This window comes from Rhinopithecus bieti, unplaced genomic scaffold (genome assembly GCF_001698545.2).
Source record: "Rhinopithecus bieti isolate Rb0 unplaced genomic scaffold, ASM169854v2 scaffold_6380, whole genome shotgun sequence".
Taxonomy (NCBI): domain Eukaryota; kingdom Metazoa; phylum Chordata; class Mammalia; order Primates; family Cercopithecidae; genus Rhinopithecus; species Rhinopithecus bieti.
In genome coordinates, this window is record NW_016806642.1 from 1,954,493 (window position 1) to 1,959,474 (window position 4,982).

The 4,982-nt window shown below is 44.5% G+C and overlaps 1 protein-coding gene across 1 annotated transcript in view; it reads right to left on the reverse strand.

Moving 5' to 3' along the window:
• The window catches only part of IL12RB2 (interleukin 12 receptor subunit beta 2), a 97,068-nt gene that overhangs the window by 1,427 nt on the left and 90,659 nt on the right, over positions 1-4,982 (reverse strand). The window lies entirely within an intron of this gene.

Genomic DNA, 4,982 nt, shown 5'->3' on the forward strand with positions numbered 1-4,982 from the left:
CCTCCCTCCCTCCCTCCCTCCCTTCCTTCCTTCCTTCCTTCCTTCCTTCCTTTCTTTCTTTCTCTCTCTCTCTCTTTCTCTCTCTCTTTCTCTCTCTCTCTCTTTCCTTCTGTCTTCTTCTTCTTTTTTTTTTTGAGACCAAGTCTCCTTCTGTTACCCAGGCTCGAGCTCAGTGGCCCAATCTCAGCTCCCTGTAACCTCCACCTCCCAGGTTCAAGCAATTCTCTTGCCTCAGCCTCCCGAGTGGCTGGGATTATAGGTGTGTGCCACCACGCCTGGCTAATTGTATATTTTTGGTAGAGACAGGGTTTCACCATGTTGGCCAGGCTGATCTCAGACTCCTGACCTCAAGTGATCTGCCCACCTCAGCCTCCCAAAGTGCTGGGATTACAGGCATGAGCCACCACGCCCAGCCCCATTTCTAATGTGAACCAAGCTTTACTATCTGCTTTTCCTCAAGGACAGAGGTCACTGGATATGCAAAGGAAAGGCTGAGACTGCTTCTGTCTTGGGGAAAGCCTTTAGGGTCACACTAAACAGGTGATCAAAGGACACGAGAGCTGAGTCCTGAGAGACGTGTGGTATTTTCCAGGTAGGGAGGTGCTGGCAAGGAGGACTGGTGTATTTTGGAACCTGCTAGTTATTTCTTATGACTAGTAACCCGAGACTTCAGAAATAGGAGGCGGTCACATCACACAGGGCCTTTTAAGTGACGCAAGGGTGTTTGTGCCTTGAGAGAACTACTGAAAGGTTTCAGGCAAGGTAGTATTCCTTGTCAGATCTGCTTTTAAGAAAGACAACTTTGGAATAACATTTTTAGAAGAAATTTTCATCTTTTTTTGCCTTTAGCTAATTGTGTTTGTAACAGACAAAATTAGCTTATACTTTTTAAAATTAATTAATTATCTCACTTATTTTCTCTTAGCGTTCTGCCAGTGACCAGCTCTTCAATGTCCTATCTCTTTCCTTTCCGAACTTGCTGCCAATTCCTGAGTCCAAGTCCTTGGCACTTTCCTATTAACACTTTTTAAAAACTGGGCTTTAATTGGGGTCTCTTTGCCTCCTAGAAACAAATCCTACACACTGGCTGCCTGATCTTTCCCAAGCAGAGGTCCAGAGCCTCTACTGACTTGGCTTCCATGTACAGTCAAGATTCCAGCATTGGCCTGGCAATTGGTTCCTGCCCTTCCTCCACCTCCCTTTCTCTTCAGAAGCTGCTCTTTCAGCCACTGTCCCAGTCTTACTAATCACGCCCTTCTCTCAGTGCCCCACACACTGTTGCTTCCACCGCCAGCCTTCACCCTGCTTGTGTGTGCCGCCCACTGTCCCCTGCTTGGTGCCTTCTCCTTCCATGAGGCCCCTGGTGACTGTTCCTTCCCCTGGACGCCTATTCAATGAAGAAACCACCGTTAAGTTCTTGGCATGTAATGTTTTGTGCTGTCACTTTTTAAAAATATCTGTAAGCTATGTGTGCACAGGGACCATGTCTTATAGGAGGAGTAGGATGACAAAAAATAGCCATGGGACAAGGCACACCCTGGGGACTAGTCCCAACTCTGACACCGTAGCCTGGGGAAAACCAGTCTACAGTGGTCTACTGAGGCCTCTCTAGGGCCTCAGTTCTCCGATTTGTCCAATGACAAGTTGTGCAAGAGGAATTTGGTCTGGATCTTCTTCTGACATCCCTTCCCTTGCCTTGGACATGGCAAGTGTCAGGAAAGTGAACAATGGCACTGTCTCAGAACGGATTTCCACAAAGGGCCCTGCCAAGCTAGAGGATGTGTGTATGTGTTGCACTTTAGGGTGGCTGCTCTTTTCTGATCACTACCCAAACTGGCCCTGGCACGTTGGTCTGGCTCGGAACACAGCTGGCAGCTCTGGGAAGCTGAGCTGCCAAAGTGCTGCTACCACAGATGTGGGAGAGATTACACCCTGTGCGGGAATGGCTTGTCGTTTTCACAAGGTGAGGTGTTTGCTCTGCTGTCAGGAAAGCAACAGCGGCACTGAGAGGCCGCTTCTCACAGCTTCTCACGGCTTTTACAAAGCGGGCCCTCTGGCTGCCAAGTCCTTGGGGGCAGGCCTCTTAAACCACTATCAGTTCAGGAACCTCATGGACACTATTTTAAGCTTTTCCAAGTTGGATAACACTCCAGCAATCCCCTTTATGATTTGGCCTTTTCCTTCAGAGCTTTAGGGCACATGGTTTTGTAGCCACATCTTAAGAAACAGTAGGCAGTAGGGGAGGGAAGGCCTGAGAGCTCAAAGCACATTTGCTAGAAGGGGAGGACACACTATTGTGTTTCTGTTGTCTGCCTCTGCCTAGCACCCGGAGAGCAGTTTGCTTTCTAAAAACAGTCCACCTCCTTCAAGGGTCAAGCCACATGGGGTTCTAAGGCCATCTCAAGGCCTTCATCCTGGAGGCCATATTTAAGCTGCTTAATTTAAAAAATTTTCTAATTCACTGGTTATTTTTGTAAAAAAATTATATGCACATAGTGTTCTTAAGACATTCTAGGCCAGGTGTGTTGGCTCATGCCTGTAATCCCAACACTTTGGGAGACTGAGGCGGGTGAATCACTTGAAGTCAGGAGTTCAAGACTAGCCTGGCCAACATGGTGAAACCCCATCTCTACTAAAAATACAAAATTAGCTGGGCGTGGTGGCAGGTGCCTGTAATCCCAGCTACTTGGGAGGCTGAGGCAGGAGAATCGCTTGGACCTGGGAGGCGTAGGTTGCACTGAGCCCAGATCATACCGTTGCATTTCAGCCTGGGCAATAGAGGAAGACTCTGTGTCAAAAAAAAAAAAAAAAAAGATATCTAAAAGTTCAAAGGGACTATGTAATGAAAATTAAGTGGCTCTCATACTCTCCACCCTCTCCCTGGAGGCAACCACCATTCTCGGTTTCATGTGTATCATAGTGGGCTTCCAGAAATATCCTGTGCCCATGCTGCAGATGTATGAGTGTATGTAAAATTGCCCTCATTTTTATATAAATGAACCCACTTTAGACAATTGTGATAAATATTGCTCTTTTTACTTTTAAGTATCTTGGAGATCTTTAGGCACATATAGATCTATCTCATTTTTTAAGTATTTGCCTAATACCCTATTGTACAGATGTACCCAAAATGTTTAATTTGCCCCCGGTGCACCTTTACATTCTGCCCAAGTTTTCGCTTCTATTGATAATGCTGCAATGAACACACTTATGCTACACAACTTTGGGCATATGTATACCAATTTCTATCACCTTCCTTCTGTCTTACTTTCTCTAATAAATCTCTTCAGCTCAGAGGTGTAGACTGCTAGAAACACTCTCCTCATCCCGTGTTTAAAGATCCTTTAAAATGTATAATGCAATGATGAGCAGCACATCCTGCTTGGATATGAGTCCAGGATCCACCATTTAGTCGCTGACTAACATTGGGCAAGTTACTTAGTCCTCTGTGCCTCAGTTTCCTCATGTGGAAAATGAAGATAATAATCATACAACCTCATGCCAGGCATGGTGGCTCATGCCTATAATCCCAGCACTTTGGGAGGCCGAGGCGGGCGGATCACGAGGTCAGGAGATCGAGACCATCCTGGCTAACATGGTGAAACCCCATCTCTACTAAAAATACAAAAAAAAATTTAGCCAGGTGTGGTGGCAGCCACCTGTAGTCCCAGCTACTCGGGAAGCTGAGGCAGGAGAATGGCGTGAACCCGGAAGGCGGAGCTTGCAGTGAGCCGGGATTGCGCCACTGCACTCTGTTGCTCTGGGCAACAGAGCAAGACTCCGTCTCAAAAAAAAAAAAAAAAAAAAAATCTCACGACCTCATAAAGATGTTTATGGGTTAAATGTTAACATATGAAAATGTTTTCAAAAGTGCCTGGTACATATAAGGTAATATATCTAAATTGTAATAATGAATGTATAGTATTATTATATAATTATATGACAGAATATATAAAATATATAAATATATAACCTGTACATTATATATATAAAATAGTGATAACAGCAGTTTGTGTATATATATATATATATATAAAACAGCAGTTTGTGTATATACACACACACAAACTGCTGTTACTATCACTATTTTTGCTGTTGTAACTTAATAGGGATGAAATCCCTCAGAAGAGACTTAAATTATGGGTCTTGGGAAGAAAGTGAATGATCTTTGTCTTATGTGACTCATGTGCTTTACATGGCATCTTATTTAATCCTCACGGTGGTAAGTAAGAATGATAAATGATATTGTTTTATGGAGACTGAAACTTGGGCTCAGATAGCTGGGCAAGTTGCCAAGAGTCACACACATAGTAAGTGGCAGAGGCAGGGGTGGCCTCTGGGCTTGATTTCAAAGGCACTAAACTGTAGTGACTTAAATTCCTAAGGAAGCTGTGGCTGGGATCCACTCTTTTTTTTTTTTTTTTTTTTTTTTGAGTGGAGGCTGGGACTATGGACCACTGGCTTCTGGCCTGAGGAAGGGTGTGGATGACAGAACATACTCGGTAGTTGGAGAGAAGCATCTTGCCCGAGAAGTGTTGTAAAGTCTTGGAAAGTAAGCCTGGAGCTGTCAAAGCCCCAGGCGATGGGAGGAATATTGGCTTGCCACTTCTCTCTCCTATTTCTCCCCTTAAATGTAGTCTTCATATTCAGATGCTTTCAACTTCCAGACCCTCCACCAGGAATGGCCCATCTTGCCCACTGTGAGCGTTCTCACCTCTTTTCCTAGGCTGCAGCAGTTCCCTTCACTCCCTTTACTCTCCCCTCTCTCATCTGCCAGCTGATCAACCTCTCCTTTAAAACCTTTTCTTTGCACAATGGAATGACATACTGGCTTCTTACCCAAACCAAAATAGTATGGGTTCTATTTATCTTTTCTATGCTTAGACAGGAAAAATCAAAATCTTCAATTCTCTTGAATTTTGGATGACTCAATGCTCAGACTAGTACTCAACAAATGGCCAAAAAAAAAAAAAAAAAAAAAA